Source organism: Dryobates pubescens, chromosome 7 (genome assembly GCF_014839835.1).
Source record: "Dryobates pubescens isolate bDryPub1 chromosome 7, bDryPub1.pri, whole genome shotgun sequence".
Taxonomy (NCBI): domain Eukaryota; kingdom Metazoa; phylum Chordata; class Aves; order Piciformes; family Picidae; genus Dryobates; species Dryobates pubescens.
This window is the reverse complement of record NC_071618.1, coordinates 11,608,947-11,634,559: the sequence shown is the minus strand read 5'-3', so window position 1 is coordinate 11,634,559 and position 25,613 is coordinate 11,608,947.

Genomic DNA, 25,613 nt, shown 5'->3' with positions numbered 1-25,613 from the left:
TTTTAAGCCCCAGAAGCATGGGGAAAAGAAGAGAAGAACAATAGCCATTGAACTCCAGTTTTACAACATATTATAGAAATTTAATTGTGACTCTCTTCCCTGTGGACCCAATGTCCATTAAAGGGATACACATCTGCGTGCTACACCTGGATTTGACCTTTCGATCTTTACTGCTGCCTCTTCCAATGTACAAATTTTTAGATACAGTGTTCAGAAACAGAATACAGCAGGAAGAGAACTCTACACTGGCTTCAGCCGTTGTATTCTAGATCTCCAAATTTTTATTTACTTGGTTTTCATCAATCTCTTTTTTACAACATAAAAGTGAAACCAAATCAAAACAAGACCTTTATTTTTTATGCCTCAGACTTCTTAAAAACTGTCCTGTGCTCCTGTTCATAAAGATGTCCTAAGTAAATGGATTTAGGAAGGGCAGGTCCTGCCTGACCAACCTGATCTCCTTCTATGATCAGGTGAAGCACCTGGTGGATGTGGGGAAGACTGTGGATGTAGTCTATCTGGACTTCAGCAAGGCCTTTGACACTGTCCCCCACAGCAAACTCCTGGCCAAGCTGTCAGCCCATGGCTTGGATGGGAGCACACTACGATGGGTTAGGAACTGGCTGGAGGGCCGAGCCCAGAGAGTGGTGGTGAATGGTGCCACATCCAGCTGGTGGCCAGTCACTAGTGGTGTATCCCAAGGATCGGTGCTGAGCCCCATGCTCTTTAACATCTTTACTGATGATCTGGATGAGGGCATTGAGTCCATCATCAGTAAATTTGTGGACAACACCAAGCTGGGGGCAGGAGTTGATCTGCTGGAGGGTAGAGAGGCTTTGCAGAGGGACCTCGACAGGCTGGACAGATGGGCAGAATCCAACGGCATGAGATTTAACACATCCAAGTGCCTGGTTCTGCACATTGGCCACAACAACCCCATGCAGTACTACAGGCTGGGGTCAGAGTGGCTGGAGAGCAGCCAGGCAGAGAGGGACCTGGGGGTACTGGTTGATGGTAGGCTGAACATGAGCCTGCAGTGTGCCCAGGCAGCCAAGAGGGCCAATGGCATCCTGGCCTGCATCAGGAACAGTGTGGCCAGCAGGAGCAGGGAGGTCATTCTGCCCCTGTACACTGCACTGGTTAGGCCACACCTCGAGTACTGTGTCCAGTTCTGGGCCCCTCAGTTTAGGAAGGATGTTGACTTGCTGGAGCATGTGCAGAGAAGGGCAATGAAGTTGGTGAGGGGTTTGGAACACAAGCCCTATGATGAAAGGCTGAGGGAGCTGGGATTGCTTAGCCTGGAAAAGAGGAGACTCAGGGGTGACCTTATTGCTCTCTACAACTACCTGAAGGGAAGTTGTAGACAGGTGGATGTTGGTCTCTTCTCCCAGGCAGCCAGTACCAGAACAAGAGGACACAGTCTCAGGCTGCGCCAGGGGAGGTTTAGGCTGGATGTTAGGAAGAAGTTCTATACAGAGAGAGTGATTGCCCATTGGAATGGGCTGCCTGGGGAGGTGGTGGAGTCACCATCATTGGAGGTGTTCAGGAGGAGACTTGATGGGGTGCTTGGTGCCATGGTTTAGTTGTTTAGGTGGGTTGGATTGGTTGATGGGTTGGACGCGATGATCTTGAAGGTCTCTTCCAACCTGGTCTATTCTATTCTATTCTATTCTATTCTATTCTATTCTATTCTATTCTAAAACAGGTACTTTCCCCACAACAAACACTTGCAAAATAAATTAATAAATACAGATTAAAGCATGCAACTCTCAAGAGGCATTCATGATGTCAATCAAGTTTGAATTAATTAAAGCTTAATTTCTAAACAGAGGCTCAATCAACTGCCTTTGGAGAAATTAGCACCAGAGGGAAGAATGGTATAGCATCATATTTTTCTGCCAACAGATCTCCATGACAGCACTTTTGAACACATTAGATGTTTGTTCCTTTGTGCTAGATTAGTGCAGCTCTTGTACATGCCCATAGCTCCACAACATCAAAGAACTGTGGGGCTAAATAAACACATTTTTGGCATCAACACACTTCACATTTCCCACCCAGTAGTGATATAGTAACTTTCAACTTAAAGATTCTGGAGTTCTGTGTGGGTGAGCTGAAAAGCAAGTTCAACATATCAAAAAATAAACTTACTGTGGAAAATGTTAGGTTATTTTTCTTATCTGCCTTTCTAGTCTTTCAATATTAATCACTCCCAGCTGCTTAATTCAAATCAGTACTCCAGGGGTTTGAAAAAGATTGTCACTCCCTAGTTGTGTTGGTGCAAACACATTATGTTCCTACATTTGAATAAAGGGTTTAACCTGAATTTCCTGAAAAATTTTAACCAAAGCAACTTGATGCTGAACACTGATTTCTATTACAAAATTGGTTCAGCTGCCAGAATGAAGACTGAATGGTTGAAACAAAACAACAAGGTTACTGGCACTGTGATTAGATAGCACTGCCCGAAGGTCAGGCAGCATCAGACTATTCCAACTGAGAACTAAAACTTGGGACTATGATGTGGCAATATAGGCAATATTCTATATTATTTCAACCAGGCCACTTCCCCAGTAGCTAATTGTTATACTCAATATTGTATTCATTCATTGCAGAAATATCACACTCTTTCAGGCTTCGGTTCACTAATTACAGTAGTCAGGACTACAGATGCTGCTATCTTGTTTGTTATGTGGATGCATCATATTGCTGTTCCTCAAACTTATGCTTGTACAACAGAATAACCTTATCCTTTATACTCTCTATAAAATTCAATTTACAGGAATAGCACTTCCGCAAAGCTTTCTGAACTTAGATATCCAGCAATTAATATCATGTTTAGAATACTACCTACAACTCAGTTTTCTCAATTTTCTCTTAGAACAAGTGTCTCTTTTCTAGAATTAAGAATCTTTGTTGAAATTTCCTCTAAAACCCTCCTATCCTTGACCCCACTTGTTTCTGCAGTATAAAAATATTCTGAGCAATCTTTTACACTAAAAAGGTTTTAGTAATGCAGTATGCCTATGATTTTCCTTAATACAGATTAGTTCCTATATCATTTAATAATGATAATACCTTTAATTTTGATGTTTGATTATTATCAGAATATTTTAAAGATTTTAGTTACAGAATCACAGAATTGTCAGTGTTGGAAGGGACCTCAAGGATCATGTAGTTCCAACTCCCCCTGCCATGGGCAGAGACACCTCACACTAGATCAGGTTGCCCAAAGCCACATCCAGCCTGGCCTTAAAAACATCCAGGGGTGGAGCTTCCGACACCTCCCTGGACAACCTGTTCTGGTGTCTCACCACCTTTACGGTGAAGACCTTCTTCCAAATGTCTAATCGAAATCTATCCTCCTCTAGCTTGGATCCTTTCTCCCTAGTCCTATCACTACCCAAAACCCTAAAAAGTTCTTCACCAGCTTTCTTGTAAGCCCCCTTCAGATATTAGAAGCTCACAATAAGGTCTTCTTGGATTCTCCTCTTCTCCAAACTGAACAACCCCAACTTTCTCAGCCTGTCCTCATAGGACAGGTGCTCCAGCCCTCTGATCATCCTCATAGTCCTTCTCTGGACACATTCCAGCACATCCAGATCATTCTTGTACTAGGGGCTCCAGAACTGGATGTTGTGCGGGACAGTGTCAAAGGCTTTGCTCAGGTCCAGATAAATGACATTAATTGCTCTTCCCTTGTCTATTGATGTTGTGACCTTGTCATAGAAGGCCACCAGGTTTTTCAGGCATGATTTGCCTTTGGTGAAGCCATGCTGATTGTACCTAATCATTTTTTATCACTGACAAAATAACATTAGTCAGCTTTAGAAAGGTGTAGTCAGAACTTTCTGAAGAAACTAAATCTTTTTAATCATCAAGGAGCAAACATGAGATTTCAACACAAGATAAGATTTAGTCTAGTAAGGTTAGTAAAACCTTGCAATCTGACTATGAAGGTGAGTCAGCAAAAAAAAAACATTTCATCCCTGGGAATGGTCCCAACACTTGGTTACTCCTTTGCAGGTGTGGTTAACTGCAGCAAGTTTAGTACTGTCAACATGTATATGAATAATTTATTTTTGCTTCTGACAGCAGTTACACTGCTTTCCAATGCATTTCCAAGAAATAAAAGTCCTCAAGCAAAATATGTGATTTGTGTTCCTGCTGACTTTCACCTATCCCTAAGTATATGAAAAATCTGCATTAGTTCTGATAGAAATTATGTTTTCCAGGTAATAAATACTTTCCTTTAGGACACACATATAATGATTATATACAGTAACTAACAGCAGAGTAACAGATGCTCTGCAGGTAAATAAACTACCGAAAGAGTAACTTTGATGGTCTCACTTGGTACCACACTTTGCCCTGTGACCTGATTACTATTTTGATATTTTCATTTGAGAACATTTCATGTTATTTATCTCTATAGTTTCTTCTCACAGATGTACTCAATGACTCTCCATGAAGAAGAGATTCCCTGTGTTGTCTTGCCTTTGATTAAATTATCTTCATAGATTTTCCCTTCCCTTTTAGTTTGTTATAAACAAAATCAAAACAAAAACAACCCACAAACCTTCCCAGATTAGAACCTCTTCTGACAGACCTATTTTAAGTGAAATTAGTTTACATGGCAACCAAGACACAATATGGTCAGTGTCAAACAGTTCAAACATATGTCTAACTTTAAAAAGAACAGAAGGAACTTTTTTTAAATATAGTTGCCCTATTTTTTTGAAATAATGTGAATAGCTTCTTTAGTTACCCATTTGTACTTCCTCACTTTCATCTCTAGTTTCTTTTAAAGTGCCTTCCATGTAATTGTATTAGGTGGTCTTTATTTTGTCAAGAATCACAGAATGTCAAAGGTTTCCAAGCATCATCACCTATGGCAGACCACACAAAAACTATACCCTGTTACTTATGTAAGCCTTAAAAAATTATATTTATGTTGTTGATTTGTGCAAGCAATATCACAGGATGTTAGGGGTTGGAAAGGACCTCTAGAGATCAACAAGTCCAACGCCCCTGCCAGAGCAGGACCACAGAATCTATCACAGTTCACACAGGAATGCATCCAGATGGGTCTTGAAAGTCTCTGGAGAAGGAAACTCCACAACCTCTCTGGGCAGCCTGTTCTAATACTCTGCTACCCTCACAGTGAAGAAGTTCTCCTTCTCCACAGGGCTGTTCTCCAGCAGATCACCTCCTAACCTGTATTGCTGCAGTTTATTGTTCCTTCCCAGGTACAGGATTCTTCACTTATCCTTCTTGAACCTCATTAAGTTCCTATCAGCCCAGCTCTCACTCTGTCTAGGTCTCACTGCATTGCCACAGAGCCTTCAGGTGTATCAGCCAAGCCTCTTAATTTGGTGTCATCAGCAAACTTGCTGAGCAGACTCTCTGTCCCCTCATCAGCACTGATCTCTGGAGGACTCCACTAGTTACAGCTCTCCATCTGGACTTGGCACCATTGACCACCACTGTTTGGGCTCTATTTTGTAACCAGTTCCTAATCCATCTCACTGTCTGTTCTTCTATCCCACACTTCCTGAGCTTATCCACAAGGATGTTATGGGAGACAGCGTCAAAAGCCTTACTAAGGTCAAGGTAAACTACATCCACTGGTCTCCTTGCATCTACCCATTCAGTTATGACATCATAGAAAGCATTATTTCCCCTTGGTAAATCCACACTGACTGCTTCTGATCATTTTCTTCTCTTCTAGGTGCCTAGAGATGACCTCCAGAATGAGCAGCTCCATCATTTTTCCAGGGATGGAGGTGAGGCTCACTGGTCTGTAGTTTCCTGGAGCCTCTTTCTTGCCCTTTTTGAAGACAGGAGTGACATTGGCTTTCCTGCAGTCCTCAGACACCTCTCCTGTCTGCCAGGATTTTGCAAAAGTGATGGAGAGTGTTAGAGCGACAACATCAGCCAGCTCTCTCAACACTCTTGGGTGTATCTCATCCAGCCCCATGGACTTGTGAATAATTAATTTATGTAATTGATCTCTAACCCAGTATTCATTGACTAGTAGAGAGTTGTCTTGGTCCAGAGGGGAAAGAGACTTGGCTCTTTTTTAACATTCCCATGTTATGAAATTAGTGGCACAAACGAGGCCAAAATATCAACAGCAAAGATATTTATTAACAGAATAAAGTGAATGTAACATAAGCGAGAGAGAGAGAGGGAGGGAGAAAATGGAGAGAGAGAGCAGGACAGACATTATATTACAACACACACACACCCCCTGCCAGCCCCAAGATGATTTGGGTTTGTGGAAGGGTGCTGCTGAATCCTTGTTGGAATGTGCTGTACGCCCTGGAGGAGGGGAGGAGGAGATCCCAAAGTCAAAGTCCAAGTCCTTCAACATGTGCTGTCTTCAGTAAAAGTGTCTTTTCTCTCCTCCATGAGTTACAGCAGGCAAAACTTAGGGCATGGCTTTGCTGGTGGTGGTGAAGAGAGGGTTCCTGGACTGCTTCCAGGCTGCAGAGTGTCATCTTCTGTGTCTGTCTTTTTCTCCATTTTTCTCCTCCTGATCAGGTATTGCTCAAGATTTTATACAGTTTTTCAGTCGGAGGCTTTTTTATGTATGTGTCCAGGTATTGTGCCCAGGGGATCTTCCAGTGTATTCCTTGTGTGTTTACAATAGTTCAGAAGAGGGGGGGCCTCCACCTCCTTCTTCACCTTTTACCTGCCCATACACAAAATACACATCAGGGGCTTACCATGCCAAGTGGTGAATCCTTTGTCCTTTTCACCACCCTCCCTTTCTGAGGTAGAGATGATCTTGTCTGTGCACATTCCAGAGAGTAGGTACCAGTGACATCTGTCCATTACACATTTCTGTCGCCAGAGGGTGTTTTCAGTATCCCCTCCCTTGGCAGCTATTGTCTGGGGGAGGAGCAAAGGTGATTTTATCTTTGTTGATTCACATCAAGAGAGACAACATTTAGTCTCTTACAACAGTCCCTCCTCCAGATTTTTTCTCCTTCATCCAGGGTCTGGATTTCATAGGGGAGTTTAGAACAGAATAGAATAGAATAGAATAGAATAGAATAGAATAGAATAGAATAGAATAGAATAGAATAGAATAGAATAGAATAGACCAGACCAGGTTGGAAAAGACCTTGAGATCATCAAGTCCAACCTATCATCCAATACCATCTTATCAACTAATCCATGGCACCAACTGCCTCATCCAGTCTCCTCTTAGACACCTCCAGTGATGGCGACTCCACCACCTCCCTGGGAAGCCCATTCTAATGGCCAATCACCCTTTATGTGAAGAACTTCTTCCTAACATCCAGCCTAAACCTCCCCTGGTGTGCCTTGAGACTGTGTCCTCTTGTTCTGTTGGTGGCTGCCTGGGAGAAGAGACCAACCCCCCACCTGGCTACAACCTCTCTTCAGGTAGTTGTAGAGAGCAATAAGGTCTCCCCTGAGCCTCCTCTTCTCCAGGCTAAGCAACCCCAGCTCCCTCAGCCTCTCCTCACAGGGCTTGTGCTCCAAATCCCTCACCAGCTTTGTTGCCCTTCTCTGGACACCTTCCAGCATCTCAACATCCTTCCTAAACTGAGAGGCCCAGAACTGGACACAGTACTATGTGTCTGCAGTACTATGTGTACTGCTATTTAGTGTTCCTGAAACATAAATGCTTCTATTTTTAAACCATTACAAGTTATGAAATGATACATGTCTATTGCAACATATGGTTCTGCAGCTTTCCCTTCCCTCCAGCATCCTTTTCAAGTTCTGCAATACCATACAATACTAGTTCAGTCTTGGGAGTAAAGAGGGCTGCCTCCTCATTCAGCAGTGGACCCACACTTTCCTTATTCTTCCTTTTCCTATTGATATATTTGAAGAAGCCCTTCTTGTTCTCTTTTACCTCCTTTGCCACTTCTAGTTCCAAAAGGGTTTTGGCACTCTTTGTTGCCTTCCTACATGCCCTGGCAACTACTCTATAGCTCTCCCAAGTGACAAGTCCCTTCTTCCATGAACTGTAAGCATCTTTCTTCCATGAGATTTTCCTCAGAAGCTCCTTGTTCATCCATGCAGGTCTCCTGGCACATCTACCCCATTTTTTACTCAAGGGAACACACCTATCTTGGGCTTGGAGGAAGTGGCATTTAAAAATTGTCCAACTTTCTTGGGCTCTTTACCCTCCAGAGTCTTAGCCCCTGGGATTCCTGCAAGTGTATCTCTGAAGAGTACAAAGTTAGCCCTGTGGAAGTCCAGTGTTGTAATCCTACTTACTGCCCTGTATACTGCCATGTATAATGATAAATTTCACCATGTCATGATCACTGTCACCAAGGCTGTTCCCAACCTTAATGTGCTTAACAAGTCCTTCTGTGTTAGTTAACACAGGGTCCAGCAGTACAACTTTCCTTGTTGGCTCCTCCACTACCTGCATCAAGAAGTTATCATCGACACACTGCAAGAGCCTTTTAGACTGGCTGTGCCTGGCTGTGTGGGTTTGCCAACAAATGTCAGGGTGATTGGAGTCTTCCATGAGTACCAAGGAGTGCATACTAGAGGCTACCTCCAGCTGACTGCAGAAGGCTTCATCAGCATCTTCTGCTTGATTTGGTGGTCTAACACCAAACAATTTCACCTTCCTTTCCACATCCCTTAATTCTTCCCCACAAGCTTTTCACCTGTTCTACTTCCCCTCATGGATAGAACTCGACAGATTCCAGTCGCTCTCACACATAGAGAGCAACACTACCACCTCTCCTTGTTGGGCTGTCTTTCCTGAATAGTACATAGCCCTCCATGACAACACTTCAGTCATGCGAGCTGTCCCACCATGTTTCAGTGATTCCAATTATATCATAGTCATGCACAGTCTCCAACTCCTTCTGCTTATTCCCTATTCTCCATGCATTGGTATAGAAGCATTTCAGAGAGGGATTTCATCCATTAGTTTTCACTCTTGCCATCAGCCCCATCCTGGTCACCTCCATGACCACCAACCTACCAGTGATCCCTGCATGTGCTGATGTTTCCTTGTTGGCTGTTACTACCACATGAGCCCCTGGCTCATGTCTGTGAAACTTTGTGTTGTTGTGTCCTTAGCATGCTGCGAGGCAACAGGTTGAAGGCCCTTACTAGCCCCCATCCGTCCCACCCTGCTGTATTGTCCCTCAGCCTATCACATGAAGGCCTGCTAATATCTGTATCTCCCTTCTTTTTCGCATCTACCTGATCATTCCCAGGTTCTTCTGTGAGTCCTATCTGCACCTTATCCCAACATATAGCTCATTATCCCCTATCTCCCCACAGTAACAGTGGAGTTGGAACACCACCTCACAAGCATCCCAGGCTTGTTCGCAGTGAGCGTGGTTTTTCCCCTTCCTGCTTTGAGTCTAGTTTAAAGCCTGATTAATGAGCCCAGCCAACCACTGCGATATAAACCTTCTCCCACTTTGCGAGATAGGTGTACCCCATCTGCCACCAGCAGCCCTGACATCATGTGAGGTGACCCATGGTCAAAAACCCCAAAGTCCTGTTGAAGGCACCAGGCTTGAAGCCAAGAATTGATCTGGTGAGTCTTCATCAGTCTTTCTTGGTTGGTTCCTGCAACTGGGAGGAGACAAGAGAACACTGCCTGTGCTCTCACTCCCTTGACCAGTTAACCCAAGGCCCTGAAGTCTCTTTTGATAGCCCTCAGCTTTCTTTTACAAGGTCCTCATTACCTATCTGGAAGGTTAATAATGGGTAATCATCCATGGGCTGTACCAGAGTAGGAAGTGTTCTTACCTTATTTTATATATATTCATATAAATATTAATATATATATTCATATATAAAATATATTGCACTAATATTGAATACTGACTGCATTATCAAACCAAATCCTTACCTGGGGAGGATGTATATACATATATATATGTGCACCATAGTATCATCATAGTATCAGTCAGGGTTGGAAGGGACACAAGGATCATCTAGTTCCAACCCCCCTGCCATGGGCAGGACACCCCACACTAGATCAGGCTGGCCAGAGCCTCATATGCACATAGATGTATATGCATAGATATACCTGTATCTATATATACTTCAATGTCTATGTATTTGTATATACAACTTAAGTATGTGCTTAAACAATTTGGAAGCAAAATATTTCTTGCACTTTATAGGACAATAATCTATTTTTTCCTTTTTAATAAATTCTCTAATCAAATACACTAGCTGCATATAGCCTCAAAAGGCTCCATATAGAGTAATGCTTGAAAATAATTTATATTATATTTCTGTTTGCACATATGTCCACCTGGGGCTAGCTGAAGCATAAAAGCCAAGCCGTTTCAACTGCTTAGGGACATTTCTGTAATAAACAGAGCAGAGAAATACAGAGCCATTACTCATTTCCAAAATACAGATTAAGCTGCCTTTCATGCAGACCACACTGCAAAGCATAAGTAAATGAGATTGCCAACCCAATTTAATTTCTATATTTATTTTTTTTACTAATTTTCCTTACAATAAATACACTTCATGAAATTTCATAGCTTTCTTATGAACAGGCCCTTCACCATTTGAGACATGTTGTTACTTAAATCAGCAACTACATGGGTCTTGGGTGGGTTAAAAATATTAAAGATGATTAATTAATGCTTAATCTATATTTTGGGGGCAATAAATTCAATTTTGCATTGTTGCTGCATCTGGTAAAATGCAAAAACATAGGGCTCAGTCTTCAAGTTTCTGAGTACTGTTCATGTGAAACAAAGGAAGTTGAGAAAGTTTAATGTGTGGCAGCACTTATTCATCTGAAATTAAGCTGTTATGATTCAAAGTTGAATATATATGATTCACTTGTATGACTAATGATCCATTTTCTGTTTTCATTTTAAATACATTAAAAAGAGTAAAACTAAATTGGCTCTTTTAAGGATAGCTAAGTAAAAGTGAGTTCCTCTTTCTTATGCTGGCTCCCTACAGTACTACACACATTGACCCTCAAAAACTATTCATAGGTCCTCTGCCTTATTTAACAACTCCCCCATGTGCATGCAAATTCTTTTTTTTTTTCTTTTGTACCCTACTGAGCTTTCCAGCTGACTGTTCTGAAGAGTGCCTTCCATCATCTTATCAAACCCAACAAATTAAAATATAGTGTATTGTCTTAAATACCAGCTTTCTACTTACATGCATAGTCTTCAAAGAACAGATTGAACATAAGTACAATTCATCCCAAGGCTACAGGCAGCTGCAGAGTAAGCAAATTCCTTCTAGGTAAAAACACTTTTTTCTTCTTTGATTTTCTCTTGTTTTTATTACCCTAAATGTCCTTTATGGTACTCCTCTGCATCTGCCAAAATAGCTAATGCATTATTGCATTTTTTAATGGTGTTACAATTTTTATGTACAAAAACTAGTACAGGTAATTTTTGTTTATCTGGTATCTTATTCTCAAAGAGAACTACTCCTGTTATAGATTTTTATATATATATATATATACTTTAACTAATTTCTCTTAGAGTTTCGATTATTCACTTATGTACTGGGAAAAAAAGAAAATCACAAATGAACTGCTTGAAGACTGATGAAACTAAGAACAGTGTAAAGTGTAAATAACAGGTAAATGAAGGCAAATGCTTACCTTCAGATGAATCTAAACTTTTTGAAATAATAAGGAACAGGATTTGGACTTTTTTTGGTTTGGTTGGTTGGGGTTTTTTGTTTGTTTTGGTTTGGATTTTTTTGTAAATATGGTGGTTATATTTGTCATATCTGAATTTCTGAAGGGCCTTATTCTGTGGGGATCTGAGAACGTTTGAGAGCTTAATTCACTTCCCATTTAGTTTAATGAATGAAATTCCATTAATTTCAAAGTTGCAGAATCAACCCCCAGATAAGCAGCAACACTAAAGCAAGTCTTGTGATGCTAATTCCTGGTCCTGGTACTTATAAACCCTGCATTTATTTTTTATTTTGAAAGAACAGTAAGCCAGTTTACTCAGTACTGACAGTATTCTGTCTTCAAAACTCCTTTAGAAACAGCTCACTTGCAAATTGAGCTGAAAGGAACAATGTTCCTCTTTTCTTCTTCCCCCCAAACTTAACTGCAGGTGGTCAATGGAGCCCATAGCTAAAAGTGGTCACTGCATGATTTGTCCTTATACTGACTGGCACCATGATATGGAGTCCCTCTGAAAGTCATTTTTGTTAGAAGATAATCAAAAAGTCTCATTGTCAAAGTCATGAGTGTCATTTTCATCTCCTGTTCATATCACTGCAGGTATCTGTCTCCAAAGCAGGCTGACTGAATAAATTAGAGGATGCTACATCATGATTCTAGTTACAGACATGAGTTATGGAATGTCATTCAAATTCAGCCTCAAAACAGTACTCAGTATTTCTAGAAAAGCCCAGAAAAATGTGTCTCTTGCTTCCAGAGCTCAAGCTGTATTCTTCCTAATCCCTTTTTATTTCATTCTCCTTTCTTAACAACTCCATTCTTCTATGTATATATTCATCTTTCATATAACAGTGGAACTGATCTATTGTAAGAGGATAATTGCTGCTCAAAACTCATTAGTATTTGCTATATGATGCACTGTGTCCTTCAGATTGTTATTTTAACTCAACTGCTTCATTTACAGTTGATTAACAAACTACAATCATTCATAGGAATATTCTCAATTTTGGTTTAGATTCACTAACGGAAACAAATTTAACAATCAATTATTGGTATAGATTTCTAATACTTCAGTTTTAATGTCTCACTTATCCAGTTCTCACATCTGAAGCTGATGACAATTCTGCTGTACTCTTCTGGATACATAATTAGAAGAATTTTTTTTTTCTAGTTTTGAATGCAGACTTAACTGTAATAATCACCCTGATAGTTGTCACTCAAGGTGGGGGGAGGAGGGGACAGGTGGCAGGAGTGGGATCTATTGCAATTAAGTGGACTTTCGTGGATAGAAAGTCTGAAATTGTAAGGCTCAGGGATTTTATTTATTTATTTATTTTTCAGGCTTCATTGAGTTAAATGCTTGAGAGCATGAAATGTAATGTCATTTAAGGCATCCTGTTATTCTCTTAAAAATTACTTATAGCGATGGGCATTAGGCTGGTGTGTGGGCAGCAGGTCTTCCTCTGTATTAATTCAGACTGAAGAGCTGAACAAGGATTCTTTGTATCTCAGACGAGGTCTCTCACATATTGACTATTGAAGGGACATCTCCTGCTTTTTCTTGGTGGAACTGTTTCACAGTATAGAACTACATGTCTGGTTGATGGTCAGGCAGGGTGCTCATTTGGGAAGTTACTGTAATACTTAAACTGGGGGTCTGAATCAGGTACCACAGAAGTATCTATGATCTGCTGCTGCAGTGTATTGTGTGTTTATTTCTCTTGCACCAAGCAATCTATTCTTGTCAAAACAGAGAGATTACTATGAAAATGTTCATATCGGCTGCTTTTTTTTTATGTTTTTATTTCCTTCTCCCAGGTAAGGCCATAAAGCATGCAGGCACTAGGGAAATACAATTGCAAATACCAGCCCATCATATATACAACTCATTGCACATCTTGTATCAGAAAGGTTATTCTCAAGTGTCTGTCATACAGACATTCAAGTTTTGAACACTATTGTGTAACAAAGCACAGCATACAAGTATAGGCTCAACTCTATTATTCTTTTTGGGCCCAGAATGTTTAAATTAAGTCTTCCTTTAGTTCCAGCAGTAGAGGCTGAATTTTAGCTACAATTGATCCCTGCTGATGACCTGGTAAGTCAGGTGTAAATAGCCATGATTTGTTACACTTGGCCTCTGACTAAAGGTGAAATTTTTGGAATGTCTAAAGAAAATCCCTTGAGCAATATTTTAATTATGTTCACATGTAGGGGGGAAAAGTATAGAAATTAAAATGAAATATTAATAAATAAAGGAGATGTCTATTTAAAAACTCAAGTTTACACAATGTCTTGAATTAAGTTTTTGAAAAGGCTTTGAAGATTACACTTGCTCATGAAGGATACTGAGACATTTGAATGTGTGCAGAGAAGGGCAATGAGGCTGGTGAGAGGTCTCAAGCACAAGCCCTATGAGTGAGAGGCTAAGGGAGCTGGGGTTGTTTAGCCTGGAGAAGAGGAGGCTCAGGGGAGACCTTATTGCTCTCTACAAGTGCCTGAAGGGAGGTTGGTCTCTTCTCCCAGGCAACCAGCACCAGAACAAGAGGACACAGTCTCAAGCTGTGCCAGGGGAAGCTTAGGCTCAAGGTGAGGAGAAAGTTCTTCACAGAAAGAGTGATTGGCCATTGGAATGTGCTGTCCGGAGAGGTGGTGGAGTCACCATCCCTGAAGGTGTTCAAAAAGGGACTGGACGTGGCCCTTGAAGCCATGGTTTAGTCATGAGGTCTTGGGTGACAGGTTGGACTTGATGATCTCCGAGGTCTTTTCCAACTGTATTGATTCTATGATTCTATGATGTTCAAATGAATATCAATAGCATACATTTTATGGCAGAAATGAGCATGAAGTGTAAGTGTAAAAAAATATTTAAACATGCATGCATTAATTATACTTTTTTTTTTCATCTCATTCTTCAAAAACAATAATTTATTATTAGAACTCATTAGATAATGTCAAGGAAGTAACATCTTATAGATCCTTTATCACCAGCTGTTCTAGAGCAACAGTTTACTGAAGTATGAACTTTTTACTCCTAATAAAAGGAGTGCAGATCTCAAAAAATAGTAATGAAACATTTAAGCATAGATAACTGATAAATTCCTTCGCTCAGTCTGGAAGAGGTGGGCTGAGATTTTTTCACAGGCAGTGGGCCTGAGAAAAGTTGTGAAGGGGTGAAATCTGTTAACGTTAATTTAGGCACCTAGCTTGCCTAAGTGCATTGGAGTGACCAGTAAAGCAGTCTTTCATCTACCCTACTGCTACTGAGTGAAAAACTTATCTGCATATGTTTAGATACATATGAGATGTTTAGTGATTCCAAGGATCCTAGCACTCACTGATAACCATATAAGTGAAGTACTTCATGAGAACAGATTCAACAGACATTGAGGTAAGTGCCTGTGTTCAGCATCTTGTATGTCAAATAAATTTACCTGGATCTCGTAGTTTCCTTTTGGTCCCATTATATCAGCTTGAAGTCATGGAAAGATCGACAGCTCACTGTTGAAGTTATTATTGTGTATTGCATACCAGAGTACCTAATCTACCTTAGATATTGGAAAGAGAGCCCATATACAGCCTTTGAGGACTTTAGGTTCAATCTGGTTTATAGTTTAGGTTTGGGATTTTTTCCCTACAAAGGCTAGAGACATTCTTTCATGAACTGTAGTCTTAAACTTGAGAACTCCATTTAAACAGAGAATGGAAAGAAAAGGAAAGATAATTCTTGTAGAACAATGATGAAGGTCTTTTCCATCCTGGTTAATTCTGTGATTCTGTGTGACCTTAAACTTTGACTAGGAGATTCCTTGGCAAAAGATCCTTGTAGCAGCTGAAAATCTTTGTCTTCCAGGGATCATTGCAAAAGTTCATGTAAGACAAATTAACAAAAAGTTTTAAGTCCTAAATTTTTGACACAGGGTCACCGTGCATAAAAGTGATGAAGACTTGGACATCACTAGAAAGAGTGATGACTGAGTGCTTGTTCTGTTCTATGACTCACTCCTAAGCATCCACTTTTTGAGAAAATATGTGACAGTGTTTTGTCATCCTTGCAACACTGTATATTAGTTAGCATTTTTCAGGGTCCTGCTTCCCTAAATACCAAACTGCTCTGCTGCACCAATGTTGCTTTAGTTTCTCTATTATTCTGATTACAACTGCAGTATCTTTAATCCTCAGACCTCTTAGGAGTAGTTGTTCAGGACTGAGAGAACTGGGGCTGTTTAGTTTTGAGAAGAGAAGGCTGAGAATGGATCTTCTCAATGTCTATAAGTATCTGAGGGGTGGGTGTCAAGATGAAGGAATGGTCTCTTTTTAGTGGTGCCCAGTGATAGGACAAGGAACAACAGTACAAGCTAGAACACAGGAGGTTCTACCTTAAGACAAGGAAAAAGTTCTTTACAGTGAAGGTGAAGGACCACTGGAACAGGTTGCCCAGAGAGGTTATGGAGTCTCCTCCAGAGACTTTCAAAACCTGCCTGGATGTGTTCCTGTGTGGCCTGCCCTAGGTGATCCTGCTTTGGCAAATGCAGGTGCCTTCCAACCTCTAACATTCTGTGATTCTGTGATTCCATAGAAGCATTAATTTGATAGCATATCATTAAATCTCTCTTCTTATATCTAAAAAAATCCTGTCCATCCTACACTCTTATGTATGAGGAGCTTTCCTTCACAGAAAACTATATATCCTGTCTGTCACAGAATCACAGAAATGTTCAGTTTGGAAAAGACCCTCAGGATCACCAAGTCCAACCCATAACCCTACTCTACAAAGTTCACTCCTAAACCATATCCCCAAGCACTACATCCAAACAACCTTTAAACACATCCAGGGTTGGTGACTCAATCACCTCCCTGGGCAACACATTCCAATGCCTGACCACTTTTTCTATGAAAAATTTTTTCCTAATGTCCAGTCTAAACCTACCCAGTCATAGCTTCAGGCCATTCCCTCTTGTTCTGTCACTAATTACCTGTGAGAAGAGACCAACACCAGCCTCTCCAAAATGTCCTTTCAGGTAGTTGTAGACAGCAATGAGGTCTCCCCTCAGCCTCCTCTTTTCCAAACTAAACAGCTCCAGCTCCAGCACCTCAACATTCTTCTTGTATTGAGGTGTCCAAAACTGAACACAATAGTCAAGGTGTGGCCTCACCAGAGCTGAGTAAAAGGGGAATGTCAATACAAATGGACACTTCACTTCACTTTATTCTACCTTTTGAAAGGTAGAATAAAAATAGAAAGGAAAAAGAAGTTTAATAATATAATTTTACATGTTTATATGAAAGACTTACCTCTTCCCTTTCCTAGAATCTTCCTTGCTTTTCCTAAAATTCACCTAAAGATTTTCACCAAAAAAAGGGCAATTTTTATTTACAGAAGTAGCTGAAGCAATTTAAATAAGTTAGGCTGAAAAAAAAATTTGAGATTTCATATATCTCACTGGAACACATAAAATACACCCTTTAAAGAAAGAGATGAAGAAGTTGCTCTAAAATTGATCCAAAATAAAGGAATTTCTTCTTTTGACAGTTGTAGATTTTAAAGGTTAAAGGTCTGAGTCTTCATCACTTAAACCTTCGACACTCCCCATGACATCTGAATATGCAGTAACAATGATATGTTCAATTTTTCCTTGATTACCTCAAGTTGCCAAAAAATTTTCTAAATGTTTCCCCATTTATTGGGAGCCAAACTGAGGTATGAGTAATTTTAGAATAAGCCTGGAACTTTCTATACGATCCTGTCTCCTCTTCCATAGTAAACCACCAAGTAACTGAAAGACATCCTAGATCTCTTGGAAACCAATCACTTTATATTGTCTGTTAATAATAATACATTCTAGGTGTTTTCTAATCATTGCATCAGTGCATGTTTGTTTTGCTGTGAAATGAAGACTGTTTCCATGTTGACAAAGTCCCAGCTATATATGTGCAACATTTGGAAACAACTACAACCACAATCCATACCACTCAACTACCTTAAGAAACCAGAACACATTTCTTGTTGCTTTTTTACAAATACTTGATTTTTAATCCTAGTAATGCCTTTATTTATATTTCTGTTCTCAATCCATGAGTGACTAATTGATTTAAATGAAGCATAATTTCAAATTCATCTGATGTTGGCAGTGTTTTGTGTGTAAGTCTCTCTCTAGCACTTAATATACAATTTTACGTGCTTGGTTCAGAGAGACACTGTAAAAATATTTGAGACTCCCAAATTACAGCTACAAGAAGTATGTGGGAGTGCTAATTGTGTGACATGGAGGGAAGAATTGCATAAATTCATGAAGTTCTCTGTTTTACATGGTGCACACTTCAAAGTTGAGGCAGATACACAAACATGTACAAGTCTGGCACTTGCTGTCAGAGTGCCAACTATCTCTTACTCTCTTGCATGGAGCAGTCTATGTCTCAGTAATGTCTGAAGTCACAAGTGGCAGGTTTTTTCTTATAGCTAGGTGCTGGCTGTAAAGGGTGGTTTCACCACACAGCAATATATTTACACTAAAATTCTATTCCACCATGTCACTTACAAACAAATAATGTTGAACCTGGAAGGAAAAAAAGAGACAACTTTACAGCCACGAATATCTGCATGGGGTTCTAGAAGTTCTTCTAGATGTTCTGTGTTAATGAGCTTGAAGACTTTCCTAGCATGCAAATTACACTTTTCTGATATTAAAGAGGAGGGAAAAAATATATTTAAAAAGCAAGAAAGTTAAAAAACATCTAAAACCTGCTAGTGGAGTGTCAGAAACCTGTTTCAAATCAGTGCATGCATTACATTGCTCTCTAAGAGATCAAAAATCATTCTGCTCAGGATATCATGCTGTCCAGAGAGAGGCCCCACACATCATAGGACAGAAGGAGTAGATTGGACATTCTTGGCTTTGAGTGGAAAAAAATCTGAAATTAGTAGAGTTTCAGTCACAAAGAGTTTGTTCATGATTTACTGTTCTTGAGGATACCGTGTACTGTGTTTATTAACAAGGGCTTATTGTGTGCTCATTCAAATTCACAGCTAAGTGTGTTTTGCTGTACGGGTTTCAGTGCCTGTATTAGATTGAAAAGCACTGTGGCATGCATTGCATGAAATGAAGCAGAAAGCCCTCACAGTGAATACCCTACCATTCTCCCCTTTCTTATCAATAGGAACTCAGCCTGGACACCTTTGTTGCACAGTATCCAACAGAATCATGATAATGTACCTGTATGACATTAAGGTGATATGGCACAGTAAGCATACACATTATTTAGAATCTTAGTACTGTGAAAGCTTTTAATTTAGGCATTCTTGTACAGCTAACATTCATAGCTGTGTCTGGTCCTCTTTTAATTTTACTGTTGTAATGACTCCCCTTGTTAAAGAAAACAACTTCAGATTTGATGCAGGTGGAGGCAGTTAACAAGATGTTGACCTATTCGTCCATTTGAGTCAAAGCAACACAAAGACAGGAAAATGTTCTGCTAATGAAAACATTATCTATACCTAAGGGTTATTTCAGCTAAGGTGGCTAATATCCTGTACTGTTTATGTAATCCTATTATTTCCTTTGTAATAAAGACTCTTGTGTCTTCTGATTAACTGGTGCAGTTATAATAAAAATGGATGGCGTTTCACTTGTCTATCTAAATACCTGCATTCATTTTTACTTTTCAGTGTGGCTCTATAAAAAGGTATACTATTGAGGGTTCAGATAGCCACATTTATTAAATAAAACCAGGAAAATGTTGCACACTCTTCTACACCTAGCATGATGAACTAGTCATACAAAACTAATTGTCAAGTCAAAAATAAGATCTGAACTTTCACCATAGTACAGATACTATGCAAGGTGATTTGAGAATATTAGATGGCATTATCTAAGTTTGCTAACTTTCTTCATGGCTTTTTTTTTTTTTTTATGAGATGTTGATCCCAAGAGAGGATATTACTGAATACCTCAATGTTTCAGTCATAAAGCTTTCTTCAAAGCAAGTATTCATAGAATACAGAGAGCCTTACTTTGATGAGATCTCTAAGATCTTCAACAGTTATATGGGACTTCAAAAAGGCTTTCAAGGCTGATGAAGATAATCTATTCCTACTTCTACTAGACTAAACAATTAATCATCAAGCTTCTACCATCACATAAATTGTTCACATTTTAATTTATTTAGGACTCCAAAAACAAATTGCAGAAAAGCATGTCTCTCCTGGTTTGAAGCCAGGCAGATCCTCTCTTGGTCCTGAGAGGGGCAAAAGAATAACACACACAAATGGATTGCAAAAGTGATGGAAAGTTTAAATAGAAAAGCAGCAAGTGTTTTACAGAAGTTACAAGCACAGTGACAAAAGAATCCCAAAGCATACAGAGTTCCCTGTAGCACACCCAAAAGCCTCCCTGCACTTCCCTTTTCCCCACCTGAGGATGTATCCAAAACCCCCAAGTCTCTTTCTTCCCCCCACCCCACTGTTAGGCTAGTCTCAGGCTGGCCAGGTCTGAGACTGCCCCTTCCCTTCTCCTCCTGGCATTAGGCCTAGCCAGGCCTAAGAGGCCTTGAGATACTCCCCCACCATTCCCCCATAGGAAGCATCTCCCATGGGAGCAGAGAGGGAAGAAAGAGTAAGAGAATGACTTTGCAGATTAATTTATAGGGTGCAGGATATTATAGGTATGAAATACGCTATTTCCTGTGTCCACCTACTGGGCTGGACACTTGGGACAGCAGAGATGGAACGTGGCAGCAACAGGAGGAAACCAGCTTAAACTGCCACAACATTCTATGCTATGTGATACTTCCAGTTCAAAACCTAGTCCAAGTACTATACTTAACCACCCAGATGAAAAAATTTGCTAGGCTAGAAATTTATTTCTTGGTTGGGTTTTTTTGTTTGTTTTCTTATTTTGCTTTGTGTTTTGGGGTTTTTTTTGCATGGTTTTCTGGGTTTGTTTTCTATTGTTATTGTTGTTTTCTTCTGCAGCATACCCTTTTCTTTGGCAATCCCAACTTCAGCTCTACTTGTCTCATAAATGCTTAATGCTTGATCATAAATGCTAGCCTCAGATGCCCCTTAGTGAAAGACTTTCAATCATTTTCCACAGGAAAAACATCTTAAGAGAAAACTCTTTCTCCAGTGTAGTCTTTCCTTTGTGTGGTAGTTTCAGGCTGTGCCTGGAAAATTTTCCACAGATCTTGAACAGAAAGTAGTAGGATATAAATAAATTACTATTGGATGTAAAAAGGAAAATAATGATAATGCCATTGGACAGATATCTGCCATAAAACGTAGATAGTTAAACTATCTTTCTTTTCGCTTCTTCACTCTGGCTGGTGCTTCTGCTGCTTTCTGCTGACCTTGTCTGTATCGTTTTGTTGTGGCCAAGTCTAACAAATAATTTTCTGCTCTTTCTCTTGTCCCATGTCCAGGATGGTATTGTGCAGGGAAGGGGAAGCTACTAGAAGTCCCCATTTTTTTGTCCAGGGTGATTCTTGTGTTGTTTATAAATTGTAAATACCTGTAAATATTGTAAATATTGTATATCCTGTACATGTTCATTGCATTTCATTTTATATTGTAGCTTTGCTTGTAAATACAGCTTCATTTGCTTTCAACTGAGCTGGTCTAGCAATTTAATGTTGGGGGGAATTTTCAGCCCACCACACTTTGGCAGATCCTTTGCAGCCCCACATGAATAGGCTGCTTTGCAGCCCTTCAAGTGCTATTCTGGTATTTGTGTCTCTTTCAAAGCCAGTCCTAAGTGATACACTGTTTGCCTTGGTTAAGCCTTAGCCAAGTACCCTCAAACATGACAGAGAAAATAGTTTTCAGGGGAGAAACCACCCTGCAGCACAAAATTTTCCAGCTAGAGCTTCAAGGTTTATTTTTTAATAAATCTAAGACTAAACTTTGACTTCAAGCTGATTACTAGCCAGGGTCTGCAGCTATGGCCCAGATATAAACATCCTTGGGGTACATCTTCAGTGTAACTCTCCTTTGTCTGCTTCCTTGACACTCAACTCACACCAAAGGTCTATGATTTTGTCGCTAAGTGTAATTCTAATCCCAGCATTAACCCTGACTTTGGGCTGAGTCTTGGCCAAAACTTCCCTTCAGGGAAGTTTTTTTGCCATCTACCCCTTGCTTTATAAAGTGCTTGAAAGCTCAGATAAAACTGGTGCACACCGTAGGCATTACCCTATATTTTTATATATTTTGGTATATTTTGATACCTTTGCCAAGATGCGTCCCAGACTACAATAGGGTTCAGGAAAACATCTCTCCTGGTTTGGGCTGGGAAAAAGGGTTTTTGAGGGGATTGTTTGGGTGGTTAGTTTTTTGTTTGGTTTTGCTGCATTTTTTGGTTTGGTGGGGGGGGGGTTGTTTGGTTGGTTTGGGGTTGTTTGTTCATTTGTTTTCCCTAGTAGCTGTAACAGTGCTGGTTTGGTTTTATTATGAGAATAATGTTGATAATGCACTGATGTTTTAGCTGTTCTAAGTCAAGGATTTTTCTGTTTTTAATGCTTTGTCAGTGAGGACGTGCAGACAGGACAACTAGCCTGAGCTAGCCAAAGTGATAATCCATAGCACAGGACATCATACTCAGCATAAAAACTAAGGGGCAGTTGGCTGGGAGGGGCTGGTCATGGCCTGAGCATTGGTTATTGTGTTGAACAATTGCAGTGTGCATCACTTTTCTTTTCTTGGATTTTATTCCTCGTTTACTTTTTTGTTATAGTGTTTTTCGTTACAATTCTTATTATATTTTATTATTATTGTTACTGTTACTTTTATGTTTTAATTTATGATAGTTACTAAACGGTTCTTATCTCAACTTGTAAGACTTGAGGGTGTGTTTCTTTAATACTCCTCTCCTGGGAGGAAGAAGGAATGAATAAATGCCTGATGCTTAGTTGCTGGCTGTTTTTAAACCACAACACCTTCTTAAAGACTACCCATCTTTGCTTTTGTCTTTGCCACCATACTCCAACTGGATGACCACGTTTTATTTCTCCCCCATGTCTATCTTAAATTCTAACTCTTCTTACAGACTGCGGCGGAGGTTGCAGTAACAACACAATTCAGCAGCTTAACCCATTCCTTTAGACGATCTTTTTGATTACTTATGGGTTCAGACACATGAGGACTGCTCCTGCCTTGGCAGAAAAGGAACTTTTTTGAGGAAATTTTTCCATTAACATACCCAAGAAAACCTATTTTCAAATAGGTTTTAGAATGAAAAGTTCCACTATGAGGAAACATTTGCTGCAGAGATCAGCTTCAGTGCAGGTAAGGCTGTATAAAAAAAAAAAGCCATCGAAAAGCTCTTTTCAGGGCTTTTTGAAACCAGAAAAAAACAGCTTTACTGTGCTAGGGGCTAGCAGCTTGTGAGAAAGCTGCTGAGGTAGAGTGGGCAGAACCAGCACCTCACTGTAAATCTAAACAAGGCATTAACTCACCAAATGTCCATCTGCTGCAGAAATCAGCGCTGCCCATCATCCAGCCATGTGGGCAGAACTGGTACCACCCATTGCTGATCAGGTGATAAGTCTCGGGGCGGGGAGAGGGGGAGGAGGTAGGGGGGCACAAGGTGATCAAACTGTGCTTGTGGGTGCCCCAGGGACTGCTGCAGCTCTTCACAGCTTGTTGGGGTCTGTGACCCATGTACACTGAGCAAAGTCATTTAACAAGCAAGGTAAGACATCTGGGTGTGTCTCAGCAGCCTGTGAAGTCAGTTAGTGATAGAGATCCAGCCATGGTTATGACAAGGCTGAGGGCTGTTGTTAGTAGAACTGTGGGTACCCAGACAGAGGAGACATGTAGGTGTCCACACCCCTGGCTGTGGTGAGTGCCAGAGCCTGGCACTTGCAATGGAGAGTTGCAGAGAAAGCACTTGTATTAGATGCACGAAAGTCAACAATCTGCTCACCCTGGTGGCTGAGCTCAAGGAAGAAGTTGCGAGGCTAAGGCCCATAAAGGGATAGGGAGAGAAGATAGACTTGGGGAATTCCCCTGGTGCCTGGCTACCCAGCCCAAGGAACAGCTGTCTCTCACTGCTCCCTGACAAGAGAATGAATTTTCATGGAAGTGGTATATTTCCTTTGTATGAAATCCTTTTTGTATTTCACATGCACTTTGTGCAGCATTAGGCATCCTTATACAGTAAGAATGTTTGATAGACAAACAAGAATCAAATCCTTTTTTATTTAAGTTGCACATTCTTGCCATTATGATTACTTATAGACACTACATCAAGTCTGTGTAGTGGAATGCAACATAAACAAACCAATCAACAAACACTGAAATTGCATACTCCTTGTACAACAGATTGCTAACTTCTGCCCCAAAGCTGAGCTGCCACATAGTAAATAAGAGAACTGATCAAATATATATACATCAAATCTGTTGATGTAGCTCAAAAGAAAATATATTATGACTTCATTTTCAAGAAAGGATAAAAGAAAATATCAAAACCATCAAAGCACAACAAAGAAATTCAACAAAAATCTGATTCTGCCACAGAAATATAATGCTATCTTCTGCCAAAATTACAGATGTGCCTACTTGCAATGACAATTAATAACATTCTACCAAATAATCATAGTAGCAATTAAAGAACATCTAGACAAAGATATTGGCTTCCCAGGAAGGTGGTGGAGTCGCCATCACTGGAGGTGTTTAGGAGGAGACTTGATGGGGTGCTTGGTGCTATGGTGTAGTTGGTTAGATGGTGTTGGATGATGGGGTGGACACGATGATCTCGAAGGTCTCTTCCAACATGGTTTATTCTATTCTATTCTATTCTATTCTATTCCAATTTTTTATTATTCATATTATTATTCTCATAAAAACTTCAAAAATAGACCAATGTCATCTCACACAGACATTTTATATGAAAGTGTATGTAAATATTGTATCATCTCTGTAGTTAGTATTTTACACTGGATGTTGGCATCACTTCTCCAAAGGATTACACATGCTCATCAGCATATAAGTAGAAGGGATGGAAGATCTGTTTTAATCAGCACATTGTTGTGCTTGAAACTGTATGTACACATTATATATACATACTCTAACAGCATCTTTTCTGACCACTCATTCACTGATTTAAGAGAATATGTGAGAAGATTGGTGCAGACCTTTACTCTTGTGCTTTGTGTGTAGTGTTCCGTTTGTGGTTGATGGTACTACTCATTTTAACTTTATATCTGTACCTGTCATAGGGGTGGATTTCTGAGTCAGAAATAGTGTTCATAGGTAGATGAAGGGACCAAAATTGTGTGTGAAATGCTTGATAAGGAAAGAAAAGCAATCTCTAGAATTTTGTGAAACTAACAAGCTATCTGCTTTCCCATTCTGCTAAATATTCAAGTTTGTATGTCTTTGTCTCCATTAAAATAGGAAAACAATTTATCATTTGTCCTGAGTATTAAAGAATATACATCTTAAAATCTTGATATTCCCACCTCTTTCATAGAATCATAGGTTTGTTTCTGTTGGGAAAGCTCTTTAACATCATTGAATCCAACCATTACCAAGTCTGTTGGTAAACCATCTCTCAGCACCACATCTATCTGTCTTTTAAATACCTCGAAGGTTTGGTGATTCAGCCACCTCCCTGGGGACCCCATTCTAGTGTTTGATAACCCTTTGGCCATTTCCTCTCTTCCTATCACTTGTTTCTAGGGGGAGGAGATTAACATATTTCTTGCTACAACCTCCTTTTGGGAGGTTGTAGAGAGTGATAAGATCTCCCCTCAACCTGCTCTTCTCCAGACTAAACAATCCCAATTCCCTCTATCACACTTGTTCTCCAGACCCTTCACTAGTTTTATTGCCCTTCTCTGGATATGCTCCAGCAACTCAATGTCTTTCTTGTAGCAAGGACCCCAAAACTGAACACAGTATTCAATGTGTGGCCTCACCAATGCTGAGCACAGAGGGGCAATTTCTCCCACTGATCCAGCC